Below are 22,834 nucleotides of genomic sequence, written 5' to 3'. Positions count from 1 at the left end.
GCTTGAACACCATCCCACCCCCTGGTAAGTGCTCTCATCATGGCCTCATGTGGGACTGGGCATGTTCTTGTGTGTAAATCTTAAAACATGCTGAGTTGGAAAGGACCCAGTATGATCACTGGGTCTACCTCCTGGCCCTGTGCAGGACATCCCAAGAGTCACACCATAGGCCCAAGAGCATTGCTCCAATGCTCTTTGAATTCAGATAGGCTTTGTGCTGTGACCACTTGCATGGGGAACCCGTTCCAGTGCTCAACCAACTTCTGTGTGAAAAACTTTTTCCTGATATTTAACCTAAGGATTGGAGTGGGTTTGTGGGGAAGCCAGTGAAGTGAACTGAGAAAAAACTTATCCTTGTACTTAACTGATAATGTAGCTGCCACTGAGCTGGCTGTCTTGAGAGCTTTTGGCTTTGTTCCCCACTGAGTAGTAGGATTTGTCCTCCATCTCTGAATCAGCCAAACTGGCTTTAAAATGTGTGGTCTTTTTATGATCTTTTCTCCCTGCGTGAAATGCAGCTGCTCTGGTTTCAGTCCCTGTCAGCCACAGAGAAGTGTCAAATCTGACAAGTGTGTAGCAATGCTGGTGCAAATTTAAACACTATCAGGAAGTGAGAACAAACATTTTTTTGAATGCTTCTGTTAAGTGTGACATTGAACATCCAATCAGTTAATTTTCATGCATGCTCCATGATTTGTGTGAAATGTTCTCCACATAACTTTCTTGTTGACCTTTTAGAGAAAAGGTGAAATGGCAAATAACCTGGAGAACTGCCTGGTCAGCTATTTAGAGACTTGCATTTGGTGCTGCATCATGGTTACAACCTATGCTGTTTAAACAGCAGTGACTCACTACACCCCAAACTAGCACACCAAGGTGTAAATCAGGATGTTCCCTGAAACACTGCACAGGGTGCATAGCCAGACATGCATACTCTTTTGTCCCAAAGCTGGTGAAAGGGATCTGCTGGGGCAGCTCAGGAGCTGAGAGAGAGACTTGCTATGGGCCTTCTTGTCTCTTCTGTTTCTAAAAGACAGAAAATTACACACAGGCAACCTTGGGCCTTAACAGAGCTGCACAGGTGTGGCTCCTTGAGACAGCAGGCTTTAAGGAAACATGTCACCTGAAGTACCTGCTCTGCAGCTCTTACCATCCCTTGATACTATTTAAAGCCTGGGTTACCATTACCTGTATAGCAGGAACTGAATATAGAGTGTTCAGGAAGACTTTGAAGTTTGAATCTGAGTCTCTTGCCCACAATCTACTTTTTTTTGGGAGGAAAAAATACAGAAACCTCCATTTGAAAATCTGATTTGACACAAAATCCCTGCAAGAGCATGGTTAGGATTATGTCTTGAGAGATGAATTTATTTAACCTAAGGGCAGCAAGAGAGGATTAGGTATTTTAATACCCTCCTTTCCCCTAATGACTGTACAGACTGCTGACACTTCTTTGGCTTGGGGAAGATGACCTGTATAGAGAAGTGATGAGACTGTGAGGTGAATTTTTTTTCAACACCTCCTACTGAAAACATAGTGTTTTTTCACTAAAAAATAATATTTTTCAGAGGTATAATGGCATTCCTATGAAATCAGGAATGAAATTCCTACTCAAGTAGGACAATGCAGGCTTATGAAGTGGTCTCACAAATAGGTTCCAAATTTTGCAATCTTCTCAAGGCAGCGGGGTAATGATTTTTAATGCTCTCACAAGTGAGACAACCTAACTACATGGAAAACACATATCAGTAAGAATTGCTGTGGTTTAACATTTCAGAGTAGCTAGGTACTGTGAGGGGATAATATGTAAGAAAATAAAAATACTACAGAAGGTAATCTCACCCCTGAGGAGTTGCAACTGTACTAATTACAAAGATTAGAAACAGGCCACAGCTGTGTCAAATAAAAAGATGAGTGCTACAAAAGAGTGGGTTAGCTGGTTGAGAGGAGAGTTGGAGTTTGTTGGTTGTGCTGTGAAGAAGAAGGAGTCAGTGCTGTGAGGAGCTGCACGTGAGAAATCACTGAGAAGGTATAGGAGCTTTGCAATAAGATGACAACAACATACTTTGCTATTGCTCTTGAGATACTAACTTTAGCTATCTAATTTTTAAAACACCCTTGTCAGTTCACTTTTCCCTGGGAAATCTTACATGACAGACAAATCAATGTACAGGTGATGAGGCAAAAAATTGCTATAATTAATAGGTGCTTATTTCTCAGAGGCTAATGCATTTTGGCATATTTCCAAATTTAGTGTGCAATTTTATCTTTCGTTATTTTTTTCATTGTCATAATCCTTTCATTTTTGTGCAAAAATTTAATTTTCATTAAAAATGTAAGGCCTGAACAGGGATACCCTCTTGGGCTCAGTCCTGTTCTCTCAACAAGTATATTTCCTATATAGACAATTACTATTGAAAATTTGCTTTTTTTATCTGTCATCATTTGCTTGAATTGTAAGTCAGTAAGAAAATAAATTTTTATTCATTTAGTTGGCATTTCATCCTGAATTATTCACTTGAGAGATTGTACAGATGACCCCTATTTTTCTTAAACCACAGCCTTACTTAATTTCCGTGGATAAAAGATTGAAAAAAACCTAAGTGATTACTAATGTCCCTTTTAGTTATCCCAGTATAATTTAATCTTTAATCTCTTTATGTCTGTAGTCATGTGAATGTGAAAAACTATCAATTTCTTTTAAGCTAGATGTACTTTGACTTTAGTATTAGACTATGTTTTGTTATTTTCATTACACCAACAGAATGGGAACGTCCCACAGCATGGCTGCAGCCATGGCTTCCATATATTATTGTAAGGAGAGAGCTGTTGTGGGACTGGAGTCAGAGTCTTGTGATGCTCTTCCACAGCTCTTCTCATTCTCCTCACCACAGTGTCAAACAAGGGCTCAGTGTCGGCTGAAAGAGGATTTGCCTCAGACGGATCTTGTGAGAGGTTGAACAGCAGTGGAGGGTCATGATGGGTTACACCATCCCCGAAACACTGACAAATTCCTCTTCTGAAACAGGCCCCAGAGGCTTCTGGCTCAAATACTGGAGTAGCATAATGAGCTTTCCATATGGTGCCACCTGTCACAGGAGAAGCACATTTGAAGAGCTTAGTGTCATTAGGAGCTGGGGGGTGGTCCCTGAAAGGCTGGTTCATGTTTAAGTGATCTGATTTGTTGTTCCAAGGGGAAGCTTTGTCGTGGTTGTTGCATACAGGGGAAAGGTGTTGTGGAAGCTGGGAGGGATTCAAGTGCTTTTTGTGGTTCATGGGTACACCTTGGCTCTGGGTACCGTGTGCAGTATATGGATTTTCAATCCCAATATTTTCAGTATTTCAGATGGAGTCTGCCACTTTCTGGTTCCCCTTTAAAACTTTTCATGCCTCTTGGAGGTGGGAAAATGGAGAATGTAGTCCCCAGTTTCTGGGTGTATATATTGATAGGTGCTTCTTCTTCTGGCTCTGTACATCTGAGTGAAGAAGTACATTTAGGCAGAAACTGACCACAATTTATTTCTCTCCTCATGTTCCAACACACTTCCAGAAAAGGTGGTAAGTGCAAGCCTTTAAAACAGTAACAACTGGAGTCTAGTTTTTAAGTTAATATGAAGAAGGCGAATAGCTCACAGCTTTAGAACTTGTACTTCATCAAGCTCTTCTACTGACCATAGGATAAGCACTGGTTTGTAACTTGTGGTGAAAGTGGTAAATTACTAGGACTACAGCTGAATGTAGTCCTAGTACATTACTAGGACTTACATTACATTGCATCAGGATATTTTACTTCTCCCTCCCTTCTCCTTTTTCTCCTATTCCTTAGCTCACATTTAGAAAACACTACACTGAACTCAGAGGCAAGGATGTGCCCAGCAAGAAGACAGCAATTAGACACTATGAAAAAGGAGACAAGAAGAAAGGGGACATTCACCACTTGGAGTCACTTCTGTGCTCAAAGCATTAAAGAGCTGACAACTGCATTGTCCCTACATGGAATTTTCTTTTTGGTTCAACAGAGTCAACTGAACTTTTCTTCCTTTCTTCTCTTGTGTCCAGAGCTGTTCTTTATATCTGGAGCCTGCAGCTTTATTCTTCAGTGTCTCTCCTGTAACTACCCTAGAACAATATCTTGTGAATAAATAGAATTTTAAAACTTCTTAAAAAGTGAAGGGGAACAAATAAGATATATTAAGGTTTAGGTAATATTTTAGATTAAAATATCCAGTTGCTGTCTAGCTGGCTGGCACTGTATATTTCTTTATTTTCACCACAGAGTTTCCACATCCTGCTTCTGCACTTTTATGGAGGGATGCTGCCTCAATGGTTCTGAAATGTTTATGTGTAAGAAAATGAAGATAAATTTTAGATATCTCCATTTCTGAAATTGTGAAAGGATTAAAAATGTTTTCTGAAAGAAAAAGGGTTAGAATGAGGTGGTGATATTGCTAAAGTTGTGGATTCAGTCCCCAGATGGGTAATTTCTTTAAGACTTGGAGTTGATGATCCTTATGGGCCCTTTCCAGCTCAGACTATCATGGATCTGGAAATAAGGATGAAATCTTTCAACTTTCTGACAGCTTATGAGGGCAGACAGATTCTCCTTAGGTCTGTCTGAGTATTTGCTTTGCTGCTGGCTGGATGTCCACGGCATCCTCAAGCTTATTATCCCTGTCTTGTTACCAAAATAATGTTTGTTTTGTGATAGAAGTGCAAGCATGCTCTGTGATATCAAGGTGCCCAGAACATGGGATTTGCTTCTTATGTCTGTTGGTCAGGCAGCATAGATATTTCTAACAAGGAGTTAAACAAGCACTCCCTGGGACATGCATTTTTTCTGAGTATCTAGCTCTAGTTGGAATGCTTTTATGATATTACTAAAATAACCATTTTTTATGTGAGATGGACACATGGACTTACCTAGATGTACATAGAAATTAGTGATCAGTGTTCAGAAAAACTGAACTAAGTAGTCATTCTTTTCCATAAATTATTGAGCTGAATTCTTTATAATCTATACACTGTATGGCAATTTGGAGTAGTGAGTGTAGAGTGTCTGGAGAGAACTGATCTGATTCTGCTAAATTTTAACATTCAATTTTCACAGCTGCAAATAATTACTGGAGTTGCAGAGTGGGAGACAGACAAGTCCTTGTTAGTTCACTTAGAAGGATAGAGAGAGGCTGATTCTAATTAACCTGCATTGGTGAGCTGAGTAGACAGCTGGGTTACAGAAGGATAAAAGAAAAGAAAAAAGATAGTAGAAATCAGTGCTGATAAAAACAGTAGGGGTTGCACTCATCTCCAAGAGGCAAAGAGGGATATACAATTTGCTACTGAAGTAGCTCTGACAGAATCTGAAGGGTGCATGTGCATGTTAGGGCAGTGTGTTAATTTAATATATCCAAGGGAAAGGAAACCTGCTGCTTCAATCCAAACATGTCTCAAACCCATCTTGTAACAATCAATCAGTTTAATGAGCAGAAAGAAATGGACTGTCACTAATAAGACTTATGGTGCAGAAATAAAAGAAAGGACTCTTTAACATAGAAACAAAGGATTCTTCTGGCTTCAGGGAAGGCTTTAAAGGATAGGTCCTGCCTGGATGACATCAAGACACAATGGCTTGATATCTAGGTATCTAAGCTGCTCAAGAGACAGATGTTAATAAATAAGTAATGATAATAAATGATGATAATAAATAAGTAATGTGAGTGTGACATACTTGTAAATGAACTAAAACAGTCTGGTCTCTCAGCCCAATCAGAAGAAACTGCAGTTGCAGCAAAAACCCAAACTTTTTGCCCTGGCTGAAAGCTGAGCTGCATATTTGATTAGCTGGTGTTTTATATGCAGAACACAGTATTGTTTTTAGGCCCCTTGCCATAAACAGTTCAATGGGAGAAATTGTGGAAAGGCATGCATAAGAAATCTAAATGTGCACGTGGCTTCATAGGAACATGAAATGCCACAAAATCCACCTTGCATCTGCATATTGTATGCATAGCTACTTAAGTAGAACTTATATCATTTAGAAGAACAGGCAATGTAATTTAGGCAAGGAAAGCATCAGGATAACCTGAAAAGCAATTCTTCAAACGCCCCATTTGATTGGAGTATGAATTTAGCCTCTCCCTAAGGAAGTGTGGCATGACTCTTCTGGCAGGAATATTATCCAGGAATTGGGGCAGTCTGACAGATTTCTCTACCCAGAAAAATTCTGTGCTCACAAAAAACGGTGTGCATTACAGAGAAACAAAGAGAGATCTCTAAGAATAATAAGAGATTTGTGAAGCTCTACTTCTTAGGAAGCAAACCCCTTCATCTCAGGCGAGGCAGGATAAGGAACAATGAGGCCTTGCAGAAGGACTGAGAGGTGGAGACAATGAACAAAGTCCATACATATATATGTGTATGTATATGTACATTTTTACATTATATTCTATTGGAAGCTAGAGGCTGTTACATCACTTCTGGCCTGCAGGAGGGGGATATTGTCACAGACATATTTAATGAAAAATCCTTTTAACAGGATTTTTTTTTTTTTTGGTGGTATTCTTCAAGTCCTCAGCTGAGAAGCTGAGAGGCCTCAGAAACAAAATGTAAACAATGGTTATCTGCTGCTGTGGAATGCAACAGGTGCATCTTGATTGGTCTCGTGTGGTTGTTTTTTATTAATGGCCAATCACAGTCCAGCTGTCTCAGACTCTTGGTCAGTCTCAAGATTTTATTATCATTCCATTCCTTGCTAGGCTTCTGAAATCTTTTCTATTCTTTAGCGTAGTTTTAGTATATAATTTTCTTTTAATATAATATATATCATAAAATAATAAATCAGCCTTCTAAAACATGGAGTCAAGATCCTCATCTCTTCCCTCATCCTGGGACCCCTGGGAACACCACCACAGGATGTTTATACTCACTGTCCTTCTGGTGCCAGCGCACTGCATGCAGGAACACCCCGCAGTAGTGGAACAGGAACTCGTGCCTGGAGTGCTGCTCTGTCCCCCACAGCAGGGGCAGCAAGGTGTGCCCATCCATGACCCTGATGGAGAGCACCAAAGTCACCAGACAGCTTCAGAATTTTAAGTCTGCAGTTGAAGCATGAACAGTATTCCCTCTCTGTGTGCAGCATTAAGATTTCAAGTGTCATCACTAAACCAAGGTACTGTTCAGCTAATGAGCCCTGAGATTTTTAATTGGATGAATGTGTGGAGACCAGTAATTAGCAGTTACTAGAAGTTTTTGCATTTACAGTTGGTTCACACATCCTGCCTAGGGAGATCAGACACCATTATTGTAATTTTCCTGGAAGTGATAACAATAGTGAAGGCATGGTTCACAGGTTTTAATTTTGCCACCTGAAATAGAAAGTGCTGACAGCTCTGTGAGCTCCAGGCTTTGTAAAAATAATTTTAAAAAAAGAAGCCACTTACTGAACTGCTAGCAATTCAGTTACAATCTGGGTTGTAACTGGGTTTAGTTACTATCTACCAGTACTTCTGTGCTTTTTGCTGAAATGGCTTAGCCACCCACACTTCCACATGCCCTTTAGAGAAGTCTGTTTTTTTCAGTCACCCTCGTGTCCCAAATCAACCAAGTTGCTTTTCAGTGATAGCAGAACTGAGTTATCTAAATGACCCTTAATAAAACATATGGGTTTTTTTCTTTGCCTTTTTCATATAAGCAGACAAGATGGGGAAAGCTGTGCAGAAAAGAAACAAAACTAGAGAATTGCCTGGTTCAGCAACAAAGAGAATTTAATGTGTGGCTGTTAGGATGCATGACACAGTCAGCTTCAGTCTGAATAAATAAAGAGAAGCAATATGATTTATGAAGCCACCTCTGTACCTGTCCTGAGGCACTGCCCCTCCAGCCAGTTGAACTACTGTAGGATAAATGTCCATAAGGCTCGTGGGTTCATCGATAACTGTCCCTGCAGGCAACACTCCCGGCCATCTAACTATACCTGGAACACGGATTCCTCCTTCCCAGCCTCCCATTCCTTTTCCACCTGTTATAGAAGGGGGAGAAGTATTAAAAAGATAAAAGAATAGAAGATAACAGATGTTTATTGTGCATGTATAGGAAAATGTTTCAAAACTTTTAGGGTATTTCATGCACCTTTAATGAAAACACACTAAATCCTGGAAGAGAGTAGACTGTCATTCAGCAGTGGCTCTTCTCATTATTTGTATGTGTGTCTTATTTATCTGCTTGTTTTTAATATGCAGTTCCCAATAGCAAGAGTGAGTTTTACAGATATTTATTAACTAAATTGTATTTTTAAATTTTGTCAGTTTTTCTCACTGGGATATCCCCTGTTTTGCTGTATGTGGACATAAATAGTAATGTCTTTCTATTATTGATATCTAAATTGGTATTGTATCCCCTCTTGCCTTCTCTCTAAGCAGGCATGATTTCATCATTGTCCTCTCATCCTGAACTCCCTAGTCACATTTCCCCTCTGGACTCTCTTGTTAATAATATATTTATGTTCAGCTAGTGGAATTGAATTCCTTAGATTAGGTGTAAGCTATTTGAGTTAGCCTCTTTTGCATCTGTTACTGGCGTGGAATCATCATATCAAGAACTAAAGGCTAATTTTACATTTAGGACTGTGCGTGGGTGGATCCCAGCTGTATCAAATATTGCTTGTATGGCTCATTAAGTAACTCAGTACTAGACAATGTGCATTGTGATGCTGAGCAAGGTCAACATGCATATGACTCTTCTTATGTAGGGAAACTTGTGATGGATGCAGCGTTCAGTCTTCATTATACAGTAAGTGCCAAGCTGCCCAAGATGTCACGGTGGCTTTTCAAGGCTTAGTAATCTGGAGGAAGCACATACAAGAGATACCATAGGGCTTTTGTCACTGTGTTGCAAGACAGTCATAGAGAGTCTAGAAGAAACTTATATAGGATGGGTGAGAAACTGGAGAGCAATAGTAAGAAAATAGGCATCATGATACCTGCTAGTGTTGACACTGATAATCAGTCAAGAGGAACCTTTTGAAATTCAACACAGGTAAATGCAAGGTCCTGTGTCTTGGGAAAAATAACCCCATGCCCCATTACAGGGCTGACCTGCTGGAAAGCAGCTCTGCAGAGAAGGATCTGGATGTCCTGGTGAAGAGCAAGTGCTCCCTGAGCCAGCAGTGTGCCCCTGGGGCCAAGAACAGCAAGGGTGTCCTGGTGTGCACTAGGAAGAGCATTGCCAGCAGATTGAGGGAAGTGGTCCTGCCCCTCTACTCAGCCCCAGCCCTATTAATAGCAGATGTTATTTTTTTCAGCCCTACAATCCTAGATTATAATCACATCATATAGTTTATTAAATGTAGTCTGTTTGGGTATATTTTTTCTATCACTCTTTTTTTAAGAGGAAGTCTTATGCATGTACAAACTATTACAATTTTACCTTTATATATCCCATTCCATCCACCCAACTGAGAATTTCCTCTATGAGCCTCTAAGAATCCTCCATGATCAGATGCAAAATAAATGAATGTGGTATTCTTCAAGTCCTCTTTGTCAATAACAGTCAGAAGCCTGCCTATAAACAAAGCAAAACATCAGCAGATGCAGTCAGAATTTTTAAGTCTTGACTCCACATTCAGTGAAGACTGAGTCTTTCCATTTGGCAATAAGAGCCCAAGAGAAAGCTGATGAATGTTTATAACATTTGTGTCTGGTGTCTATAAAAACAGAAAAATAAAAAAATAAAAGGAAAATAAATTAGTGATACTTTTATTCAAACTACTCAAAATACTCTGTCAGCTTTGTCCTGTAGATTCTGCATCAAGAATTTTCTTCACTCTGTAGCCTCAAACATCTTGAAAAGCTTAAATAATAGTGCTGCTCTGATTACTAACCATAGAAAACTGCTGTGTCTCACCAGGAACTTAACAAGGACTCTGAGACCAGGCTGCATACTATCAACCAAAATAATTTCCTGATGTCCACAATAAAAACTGCATAGACTGTAATTCAAACCTAACTTCATAAGGAATGTTTTCTGTACTGATCCCATCAAATGTTTATATAGAATGTGATTTATCATCAATTAATTGTCTTCATCATCTTCTGCATCAAATATATTTACCAAGGACAGCTTCCATACCTACGGAAGCAGCAGCAAAAGCTGAACTGCACAAGAAAAAAGCAAAAACAAGTGATCACCACTTTTGCTCAGTTTCCTTTCCTTTCCTTTCCTTTCCTCTCCTCTCCTCTCCTCTCCTCTCCCCTTGGTGAAACCAGTTATTGACCTCACCAAACACAGAAAAATCTTTAGATTGAATCCAGGCATATTGGTTCTGAATTAGACCCCAAATCAAGAGCTATCCAACTCTTTGTCTTCATTAGCTGCTAGCCTGTTTCAACTGCACGTTCTTTATATCTTGACTTCTGCTATCCATCTCTGCTTACAGAGCCTATGTTTGGAGATGGCTGGTGCTAAAAGAAGAAAGAGGAGCATGGCTGAGTCTTCTGGTTCAGCTGGGTCTTGCAGGAGTTTTCAACCTGTCCATTGAAAGCAATCAGGTTCCTCTCAAATTACGAATTTGCAGACATGGTTATTGGGGGAAAAAAGGTTCAGGGATTGAATTGTGGCCTTGGCAGTAGGCAATTACTTTGTTAATAGAGCCTTCATTTTTGACAAAATAGAAACAGTAGCTATCTCTCTCTCATTGAAAAGAAAAACTAAGTAAATGTTAGGTTTTTAAACCAAATTAACCAATCAGAAATTTAACCTGATTGGTACACAAGAGCCTAGACTACGAGCAAAGTGAGTCATCACCGACTTCATACAATTTATTAAGTGAAACTCCATATCTTTCTAACTTTTGGCTAGGAGAGAGTTCTGATTTTTTTTTTTTTAATAAAAACGCATTAGCACACAAAACAACCATCATATAATGTAATATTCAGCAGCAACTCTTTACATCTTCTAAGACCAGAGCTGGAGAATTATACTGCATTTTGATTAACAACATGATCAGGAACACATTTGGTTATTTGACTGCATTTAACACTTCAGAGTAGAAACATGTAATTTTAAAAAAGATAATGAACAAATCCTTACAAGGAAAGTTTAAGCTTTCATTTTAAGAAAATAAGAAAGATGTATTGTATGGTTGTGGTATGGCAATGTCTGAAATCAACAGGTAACCAAGGTGAGTTCACTGATTTTTATATATGCCAAAAGGGAGTTTGGTGATCACCCCCTTAGTGCCTTTTCCACATCCAAGTGAATGAAGAATTTTCTTCAAGGCCAGTACTTACCCACCATCCAGTCCATCTCCTCTACATTATCTCCGTACAGGCCATGCCTGCTTCTTCCCTGAAACTTCTCTGTGGTAATGAGAGGGGTGTGAACATGTAAAAGGGAAACAAAGAGAAGAAATGGTCTATGCTTGTTTCTGAAATAAAAGAAAACAACAGTCATTTCTCTTCAAACTGTCACTCAACCCAAAATATAACAGTGGTATTGCAGTTACTCCCTCAATTTATATTACATTGTTGAGATCTAAACAATTTTTACTTTGACATCTTTTTGGCTTTGACGTTTTGGGAAGCAGAGGGGATTAAAACATACCCCTCAAAAATGTTTTTTCTATGTTAAGATCAAAACAGTAATGGGTCATTTTTTTTTTCCAGTTTCAAGTTAGACATGCAAAATATTAAATAATCAACTAGAAGAAGGCATAGCCAAATGACTAACACATTCTTAGAAGCAATGAGACCAGGACTCACTTGCCTAAACTTAAGCAAGGATGTGCATCATGAGACCTGATGTGTCCTCATGGAAGAGGCAGATATCACCCACAGTGAAACTGTATTGATTCAACATCAAGCCAGGTGGGGTATCCTAGAAACCTGAGATTACCTATGCTCAAAGTTTTAGAGGAAAAATTTATATTTCCTCACATTTACATTAAAAACCAAACACACTACCCCTAAATCCTGGCAGAAACATGGATGTGCCCAGATTTAGGACACAAATACTTTTAAAGACTTAGCAGTTTTTTCAATTCCAATTGAGGTTACTGATAATAAATGAAGGACACCTTTGGGAAAAAAAAAATAAACAAAAACCACAAGACTAAGCAAACTCACTATCACTCTCCTGTTTGTAAAACATTAACTTCATATGACACTTTGTATGACATTTATCACTCTAAGATAATTTTTCTGTTCTACCTGGCAAAAGGCACAATATTTGGCCAGGACCTTTGTGTTGTTTTACCCCCCCCCCCTCAGTCTGCTCCTCACCTCTGCTGATTACCTTTCAATGAATGTAATTGCCTCCTTCAGCATATTAGAAGTAGTTTTTTGTAGGTTCATTGGTTGTTCAGTGATATCATGGTTTCTCATCAGGATGCAGTTCCAGTACTTGGTGAAACCATAGCTGGAGAACCAGGAGATGAAATAAAGGAGACCACAAATGGCCAGGCAGATGATTATTTTCCATTTTACTGGGAATAAATTGGCAAGTTTTCCAATCACAAGAGTAAATACTGCAAGGATGATCATTTCAGTGTAAAACCAATATGTATCTTGCAAAGACTTGGCCAGTTCCGGGTGATCTGTGCCTTGACACTCATTGAGAAGGGTAAAAGGCATGCCATAAAAATAGTCAAAACCATGATTTAAAGGATGGTGGCAGTGATCATGGCGGGTTTTGCAGTTCACTCCCATATGCCACTTCCCTAGAAATAAAAAGCAAAGATATTAAATCCTGTTATTCTCTGTAAAGGTGAAGCCAAGGGAGGAGCTGGTGTGGGATGGGGACAGACTCAGGGAGCAGTAGTGCAGTGACAGACATTGATGAGGTCCCCTCTCAGCCATCTCTTCTCAAATCTGAACAGCCCATCTCCCTCAGCCTTTCCTCATAAGAGAGATACTTCAGTCCCCTAATTATCTTCATTACTGATGAATAAGTTAAACAATACTGGGCTCAGTGCTCAGGGACACCACTGGTGACAACTTTTCCCTGTGTCACTGATTACAACACTCAGATCAGCTGTTCAGCCAGCTCTCAACCCATTTCCCTGTCCACTCATCCAGTCCACACTTTCAGAGTTTGCCTATGTTGTGAGAGACAATTTTAAAAATCTTGCTGAAGTCAGTGTCATTAAGACCACTGTGCTGAAATTGATAAAATTAAGACCACTGTGGTGTCTCGGTGCCAACTGGCAGATGACATTTTTCTGCTCTAATACATCAGTAAATATCCCTGCTGGTTCATCCTAAAGCAATCTGTACTGGGCAAACAAGATTCTTTCCTTTGAATTTACTTCCCTTTGCAGTGTGTATTTATGTGTTACATACACCTCATTTTGGATTTACCAGATATGCTGTACTCACATTGGACTTGTGGACAGTGTTTTAAAATCCCTGCTGATTTTGAAAGTTATGCATACAAGAAAATCTAGTTTAACTGATCCTGGAAATTTTGACCAAAAATGTATTTACAGAAATAACCTAATTAGAATAACGAAAAATGAAAAGGCAACAACTTTGTTTCATACCTACAAGTGCTGTAGAATAACCTTGCTGGTAGAGTATTCTGGCAAAAGTAGTTTCATTTGGTGGGAGCCCCCCTGAACCACCGTTCCAGAAGAGAACCTGCCTCTGAGTGCTGGATGCCATGCCTGGAAAGGAATAACAGTGTATAGAATGAAACAAGCCAGACTTCAGATTTCCAGTTATCTCAGATTGTGCTTTCTAATGAATGGGACTCAGTTGCCTAAGCCTAGTGCCTTTTAATAAGCTATTTCCTATGCCCTAGGATTTTCTGCCTGACCTCCAAAATTATCTCTTTTCCAAGTTCCATGTCATCACATGCTAGTCCAATGCAGATGCCTCAGCTATGCTGGAGTGTCTACAAATGACAGGAAGACACCTACATTTGGATATTAGACACCTTCTTACAATCAAAGTTCTATCAAAATATGATGTTAACAACAACAACAACAAAAAAGCAAATAATTTTTGTCCAGAACAAAAGGCTTACAGGGCTAGGGGAACACACTCCTGAAATGTACAGTTCATGATTACATTTCTCTTTCAGCAAGTCAGACTCACATCAGAAGCTACACTGATTATTACTGCCATACGCAGTGCCTGAAGTCTTCTGTCATAAATTAACGTGGCTGAAGTAAATCTGTTTTAAGACACAATTGCTGAGAACTGTTCTACAGCCTGACACATTTCACTGGGAAAATGTTTGCCAGGATATTAAAAATATTACATTTAATATAATCCTAGTGCCACTGAACATATAACATCACACAATTTTCTTCTTTCTTTTTCTGTCCCTGGGTGCTATACAGTGTTTGGATTTTTGCCCATTTCTGTGTTGCCATTTAGCCACACATAATGTGTTTTCTATGGGGATTTTCCCATAGAAATCAATCATTAGTCATCTCTAACTTTTACCCATTTTACTGAGACTCCAAATCCCAAGATTAATGGTTCTTTAACATGGTTTGTTTAAGGGGGATTTTTAATATCAACACTGACTAGACTAACTGCAGCAAACCATTGGAGAGAGGCCCAACCTGATCTGATGGGGTATCTGCCAGTCAGGAAAGCAGCTCTGCTTGGAGTACAGACAGCTGCTGCAGCAATGTGCTGAGTGAGTCTCACTCCATCCTTTGCCAGGCCATCAATGTTAGGGGTCCTAAAGAGAAAGGTCCCATATTTTTATTACACAGAAATTCATGGCATACCACTCGTCCTGATTTTGTTGAGCATATTACCATCAAATTTACAAAAATCTCAGCTAGAAACGTTCTGTGTTTTATATATATTTTTGAGATACCTTGACTCCTTAGAAATGAGGTTTCCATGGATATATGTGCTTTTATTAATAACTAAAAAAAAAAAAAAAAAGTTGTGGGGGGAGAAACAAAGTATCTCAGGTATGTCCCACACCAAAATCCCATGCAGCAGAGGGAACAAGAGTCTGTTCACAACACAACATCCAAGAAAATAATAGGCTAGAGCAAGGACACATCATTCTCTCAATAAATCTATATACAGATTGATAACTGCACTAGGGTTAAATATATTGCATAGACTGACCTGTCATTTCATAATAAGTCTACTAGAGTTGTTAACTGATAATAAATTCTAATCTCATGCCTTCATATTTCAACTCTGGAATTATGGGAATTTATGTATTATACTCATGCCTGACAAGTACAGTGCACAGATACATTTGCAAAGTTCTAAGCCTCAGAAAGTTTCTCACGCATCCCTGTAATAATTATGACTCCATAATTATGACTAGGAATTACTGTAGAACATGCATTTTGAACATAGTTTGAAAAGAAGTGTATCTAGATAAATAAATTAATTATGAATTTTAATGCTAAGTATCATCAGTAGGTTTTACCAATGAAGTTCACCAGGAAGGGAGAATTTATTTCATACCTTATTGTATCATTGCCATAGCAACCCACATCTCCAATACCGAGGTCATCAGCCAGTATCAGTAAAAAGTTAGGTTTTGAAGGATTTGATACACAGGTTCTTGGAAACAGCCATAAAATTAGCCAAATGTTTAAGTATCTCCTAAAAGCAAAAGTAAAGAGGTAACATAACAAAAAAGCAGTTGTAAGGTTTACAACACACTTTAAACTACTGTTCTTAAAGTTTTATGGGGACTCAGTATAGGTGCAAACAGCAATCAAAGAGTGCCAGCAGATGGAGCTACTGAATATGCACAGAAGTCCTTGAGTTTTATAATATTAGTATAATTTTCTGGGGTTATTGTTCTTATTACTATTATTATTTCACACAGGAATTTTGTGTCTGAATTTCTTTATTGACATTTGCACTGATCTCTGCTGATGTTCCCAGCAGAATGACTGGTTGGATAATTACAAGAGTCCTGAGGCACCCCTGTATGGAGCTGTAGGATGCTCCTGTTAAGACTCCTGGAATGAGTGGGACAGGAGCACAAAGGTGATTGGACTGGTCATTATGGCAATGCCTCGATTGTGGCATTTACTGCATCCCCTGCTACCACACAGTGTCTGGAAAGTGCTCCTTAAGCCTCGGGACCACCTGCAAAATCAAGGTGCAGCAACAGGCTTTAACTTGATTCTCTTCCTGGGAGACCCTAAGAATATCTCTGCACATTTTAGTTGCTCAAAGTGTTTGCCATTGGAAGCTTACAGATGCTCACCTGAAGTAAAATACATGTGCTAGAACACATCTTCTGACTGCTAGTTCATCAGCAGATACCACATTAGTTCTTTGGCAGATACTACATTAGTTCATTAATAGATACTGCAATATGATCAATTATAGTGAGTGTACTATACCATACGCTATATAGTCCTAAACCTCCTCATAAAAAGTAGGCTAATAGGTTTTGGAATACCAATAGAGCCAAACCTGTATTAGCTGCTATTGGGGTGGTGGTAGCAGGAAAAATGCAAGATTATCTGCTTATATTTTCTTGAGCATAACACCAAAAATTCAGGGAAGGGCCTCAGTGAATGTCTTTCTTACCGTTGTTTTTCCCAGTAGACTTCATAGTTTTCCATTTTGTGAAACAAGTACATAGTCAGTCATACAAATTCTGATGGAAAAGGAAAAGAAAGAAATCCAAACTCAGAAGTTCTGTTGATTTTGCATGCAAATTCTGGTCTGTTTACAGCTGCTGCTAACTCCAGGGGAACTTGTGAGAATTTGGAAAGAAGGCAAAATATTAATGGCTTTTAAAAAGTGCTAGAGGTGCCTATTACTCAGTACATGCACAGAACTGTTGGTGTTCACTGAAAGGAATGTTTTCACCATTTTATAAATAAGGTAAAATTATTATCTTACTTTTTACTTAACCTCAGATGAACTTTAGGAAAAGAATCTAACCTTTACTGTGAGCTTATAGACGAAAAAAATATATCAAATAAAAGCCACCCTGGAAACTAATGTTGTCACTGTCATTCTTAGGAAAGGGGCTGTATTGTTCTTTGGTTTAGATGCCATCTAGTACATTCAAGACAGGGTTTCTATCTGAATTGGTACTAAAAACTTCTAGAAACTAGAAGTTACTCAAAGCATACATACCTTTATGATTATTTCCTTAAAGGACTCCAAGCCTTAATGCCATTTGTAAATTTAACTGGCCAGTTTTTCTACCTGCCAACTCTAGTTGAAGTAACCCGGACTTTAAAAATCTAGAAATAATCATTTTGTTTGTTAAATATTTATTTTTATCTGGCAAAGCAAATTTTATGAGTGGAAGTATTTTCTCTGCTTGCTGAAATAGAGTCACTTTGGAAAAAAGAATGGCTTGGGAAAGTACTTCTTTTCCTTGTGAATGACCTAAGTGATCTACAGATAATGTTGCACTGGAATTGTGCAAACAGTCCTGCAGAAGTACAAGGTAAACTGGCTCCTGTGGGGACTGGCACATGCTCAGCTTTGGGGAGTACACTGAGGTAAATTAGAGATGCCATTCATTCCATCACTGAGAAGAGAGAAAAAAATTGGAGCTATCCCACCCATGCAATATCCCTACTTTTCCACACCTCCTGCTATTTCAAAACAGCACAAGAACAAAGATGTTGGTTGTACCAAGGAACAGATTGAAAGTAATAGGAACATTTACTTTCTATAACAACTCAAGACATATGTGTAAACACAGAGTCACTTCTTAACACAGAGATCTGAAAAGTTCTGTCTTGACTAATAAAGGCTTGTTTTTTTCCTCCAAAAATAAAAATACAGCATTTTTTGAGAGCTTTTTTTCTGCTTTTTGGTACACAAGAGTTCACCTGGAATGTCTGAGGAATACTAAACTGCCCAGAGCAGAATAAATCCTGCCTTATGCATTTGAGAGGATGAGCCATACGACAAAAAAAAGCAGATATTATTATTCTGATCAGGAAAACAGTATTTAAAGAGTCAGAACTTGAGGTCCCTTGATGATTTTTCCAAGCAATATCTAGATTCTTGTTTGGCTGTGGCTGAGACAATAAGGGAAATAAAAAAACCTGAAAAAACCCCAAAACCCACCACCACAAAAACAAATAAACAAATGCCCCAGCAAAACAAAAATAAGCCCCTCAATCAAACAACAAAACCCCCAAGGACAACCACAAAGCAACAAAAAACCTAAAAAACTTGATCACTGTTAGTTATGGCATTTTCTACAGTGTTGATTTTTCCCTTTGCTCTTGGCAGGATCCCACAAGGCAGAACTGAAAGTTCATCCTCCCTGCCCAGTGCATGGGTCAGAGATTAATGGGAAGGCAGCAAAGCCTCTCTGACCCAGTGCAGGGCTGTTTGAAGCAAGACCTTGCTGTGAATGCAGATGCCAGGACCCCACTATCCAAAAAGCAGGCTGTGTTGATATGAAGCAAAGGACTTGCTCCTGGGATCTCAAATGTTTTTGAGATGGCTCCCCCGAGGCCCCTGTGAGCTGGGGCAATGATGAGGCAAGTGCTGAAGCCATTAATCTGTGACAACAAAGGATGACTGATGGCTCTGGTCATCCCCTATAATGGCAATATCTTCATGGTGCATTAACAACAGGCAGAGCTCTGCCTTCCCAGCCACTGTTAGGCTTTAAATTTAAGGAGCTTGTGGTACAGGATTAAGCCAAAACTATTACAATGAAAATCTTCAGTCTACAGCAAGTAGCTGAGGATAAGCCCCTGTGAGCTGTCGTGGAGCAAAAGAACCAGACACATCTGAACATCTAAGAAACCCCTTGACTTCACTAAGGGTGGTGTTCAGCTTTCCAAGCTCTTACAACAGCTCTGCTGTTCTTCTACTTTCTCCCCACAGGTTCTTGCATCACAGCCAGCTGGTCACAGCAGGCACATCAGTGTTTAGACAGAAACTTATGAAGAGTCCCTCAGAAAAACCATAAACTTGAACTGAGTACTGGAGGTATTAAAAAGATCTAAGTACCATTGGATGTGGCACCATCTGATTTACTGCAAGCCATTTTAGGAGCACTTCTCTTACTGAGGACTACAAGAATGACAACACTTACTAAAAAAACCCACCAGTATTTGAATATGCATATTCACATTTCTCTGTTAGGGTTTGATTCCCTCTGAAAGCAGAGCTCTCACTGACAGCACTAGGGTGTGAGGAACTCACTACTGGGCCCTAGGGCTTGTCCAGTTTCATTAGCTATTAAATGAGAAAACCCAACATAATTTATAAATCTAACAGTAGCCTCTAAAAATCAGCAATCTCTTACAGAAATCCAATAATACATCAGACAGCAATTCCCTCTGTAAGCCAGTAAGCCAAAATAAAATGATCATCAGGACTAATAAAAAAGGCCAGCCTCTTTTAACAATGTGGAAAACAAACCCTCTTGTCAGTTATTCTTGTTCCGAAATCCCTCTTGCTCCTGGGTGTGCTGAGCAGTCCAGATTCTCTAAAAGGTGTGGGGGTGAAAGTGGGCAGGAACTGGCTCCTGATCTTCTTGCTCTCCCTTCCCCTCTCTCCAGCATGGACATACTGGGATCCCTGCCAGCAACAGCCAGTAAACTGGAACAGCCATCAGATGGGAGCAGCTATGCAGGTTTTCATGAATTCCAGGCAAAGTACAAAGTCCTTATTGTTCAAATACTAGCACAACATGGCTACTGCCTCTTCTCCATTTCCTACCTGGTTAATTCTGAGAACATCTGCATAAAGTCTGTCACCGCTCTATTTCAGTGCTTCAGAAGATATGATATAATAACAAAATATGCTACAAATGGTTTTGTTTCTCCCACACAGCTTTTCCAGCCTTCCAGATGAAATAAAAGGACTAGCTTGTCCTCCTTCTGTCACATTGTTTTTCTGATTTCGTTGCATTTTCTAGAAAGGTAGGCATACCTGTGCTGAAGATGTGTTTATTTCTAATAATAACTATCCATCCCCTTCTTTCAGATCTTAGCTCTCCTGTAATACATTTTACAATTCAGAAGGTCTTGAGCAATTACTTGGAGCAGCTTTATTTATTTGCTGACATTTTGGTTCTCTGCTACTTGAATACAGCAATTGCTGAATTTAAGACTGTGTTCTAGAGAAATCAGTAGGAATTGGTGAAATGGAAAGATGAAGAAGCTAAAACTATCAGATTCATATAATCTACTGGCAGGGATAACCAGGGTTGGAGACTGTTTTTATTTTTTTATCTCCTTGCACTTATGACTATGCACAGTTATTTTTATGTTGTGACATTGGGCTGCTGTTATTCACATCTATTTGACTGTAATACTTATTTTGTAAAACTGCTTAGCAGCTTGTGATGCTTGTAGTGCAGACTTAAAAGAGTAGTATTTCTCAAAAATTACATCATGCTTAGGGAATGGCAGACCTTTGAAAACTGCCAATAATACAAGTATTAACTTTCACTGGCTTTCATCCAAATCATGACTAAACTTTTCTTTGACTATTTACATCTTTCACACCATGTGTTCATTACTGAAGATGGGCCCATACTGCTGCTGGCATGACTTAAAAATGCAAACTGAAACAAACTGCACTGCACTTGCCACCCACACAAAAAAAAAGTAAAAAAAATCCCACACCTTCACATTTTTCCCTGCTAGCAAAACTATCTGGAAGCAAAGACCTCATGTTCTCTTTCTCACCACTAGGTTACTAACCTAACACAGAGTTAACAGCCATGATTAAAATTTAATTCTGTGGAATACAAGTAAAAAACACTTTTTCTAACAAAAAAAGTAAAGTAAATAAGTAACACCAAAGGAGAAGGGAGATGATTTTTATCTCTGCAGTATTTCCTCCTCTCCAGCTAACCAATTTTCACTGCATCTGAGCACAGAACGCTGCTGTTTACTCCCTGCTGTAAACAGGCAACAAATTCTCTGCCAGGAAAAACTTTTTTTTTGAGTCACTGTGTGTTTTACACTGCTGTTTCTTTTCTGGCTTTTTACACATGTCTGAGTACTAAAATCAAACACGAGCATTCATTCAGCTCCTTCTCCCTTTGACAGGCCGAGTGAACGTAGAGTAGTGAATGTAAATACTGATAGGACACACATAAAATTTCATAAGATCACTTCTGTCTCAGACATTGAGGAAAAAATAATCTGTTTGGCAGTCTTGTATCTCTTAAGAGTAGCAGGGAATTACAGTGGCACAATGAATCCTTTCAGAGCACTCATACATTTAGGTGGAGTTGCAGGGGGAAGGTCTCTAAAAGGAGCTTGGAAATAAGCAGTCCCTGAAAGCCCCTTTGAGTCACTCAGGCATTCTTCTTTCCAAGATGAGGACAAGAGGAATGCTCTCCACCTCTGCCTGTCTCATATTGAAAAGAAAAAAAGGTGCAAATTATGAAATCTGCTTGCACCTATGTCTTCAGCCCCATCCCAGCACTTTATTTTCTCATGGTATTAAATGCTGTGTGTTCACTGATCCCTGGGGTGATCCTGCTTGTGGATTAAGATAGGGTCAAGGACAAATTCCATCTGAGGTGACATACTGCTTACTGTTCCAAGTCCATATTCTGAGTTGTTATGTAGCAGTATTGTGCACCATAAAATAACCATACTTAGAGCTCCAACTCATTATTTTTCAGCAACCGATGGAGAAAAACTGTGAGTATGTTCAGTTACTAAACACCAGTAAACTTTGAAAGCAACAGGGAAAGAAAGAGTTTAAAACATAGAAATGATAGATACACTTGTAAACCTTTTCAAAATTCCCTAGAATTTCCATATTTCTGGAAATTATGATAGAGGCATAGCCAGAGACTTCTGCTCAAGAAACAGATCTCATTACTTAAAAACATGAAAACATTCAAAGAAAAAGAAAATTGGCAGCTAGTATTACTGAGGGATTGTACAACATCTGCTTAATGAAGCAGATAAGTGCAAAACATCAGAAAAATACAGGCAACTATTATGTAATTTCTGTTTACAAGACTCAATATGGACTTACACAATAACTGAGCTCACAGGGCCTTATTAGCAATGATCTGGAGCACAGATCAGAAGCCATTGGCACAGGCAATCAGACATTGAAGAAACCCTACTAAACTATAAAAATTGGTGCTTATGCTTTCCTTATAATTATGTTCTAAGTTGACACTGCTGTGTTCAATGTGCATCTAGAGAATGACAGCATTATAAATTATAGCATTCTTTCTGGTCAAGAAATCTGCTCCTTCAAGATTTCACAGGGAAGCTGTACCTGTGCAAGAGCCTTACACCTCAGACTACCTCTGTGAGGGCTTGTACAAAGGAAAAGACAATTTTAGTTCTGTGGTGCTCACAGTCAGGGTATGATCAAAAAAAAGGGTGGGGGAAATAATGAGACAATTTTTAATACAGTTTAATTTCATAAATGATGGTAAAGAAAGGAACAACAAAAACTTAAAGCAAATGAAGCATCAGGAATACTGATTCATTTGAGTCCAGGGTTTTTGGGGAAAAAAAACCCCAGGTGGGCCTATTCAAACAACACAATTTTAATTTGTCCAAGTACTAACAAATTCATTCAGGAAGGAGCCAGAAACTTGCCAACGTGAAGAGAATGGCAGCAATGGCTTTGCAATGTAGCAATGCAATCCTGAAAATAATTAAACTTTTGAAAGAAACAGATTGGACAGAGTCACCAGCATGATGTCAGAGGTAAAAAAGAAATTCAATCAATCCTTCTAACTTTTTACAAGGGAGACCTTATTGCTTTCTACAGCTACCTGAAAGGAGGTTGAAGTGAAGGAGTAGTCAGTCTCTTTTCCCAAATAACAAGTGACAGAACAAGGGGAAATGACTTCAAGTTGTGCCAGTGGAGGTTTAGACAGGATATTAGGAAAAATTTCTTCAGAGAAATGGTTC

General features: G+C 39.0%; 1 pseudogene; it reads right to left on the bottom strand.

Moving 5' to 3' along the window:
• Positions 1-2,454: 2,454 nt before the first annotated feature.
• On the bottom strand, positions 2,455-19,520 carry LOC139604148 (arylsulfatase D-like; annotated as a pseudogene).
• Positions 19,521-22,834: the final 3,314 nt, after the last annotated feature.

This window comes from Agelaius tricolor, unplaced genomic scaffold (genome assembly GCF_023055355.1).
Source record: "Agelaius tricolor isolate 1412-34295 unplaced genomic scaffold, bAgeTri1.0.p SCAF_45, whole genome shotgun sequence".
NCBI classification, from domain to species: domain Eukaryota; kingdom Metazoa; phylum Chordata; class Aves; order Passeriformes; family Icteridae; genus Agelaius; species Agelaius tricolor.
Note: the sequence above shows the minus strand (reverse complement) of the source record. Positions and strands in the feature narration are given on the sequence as shown.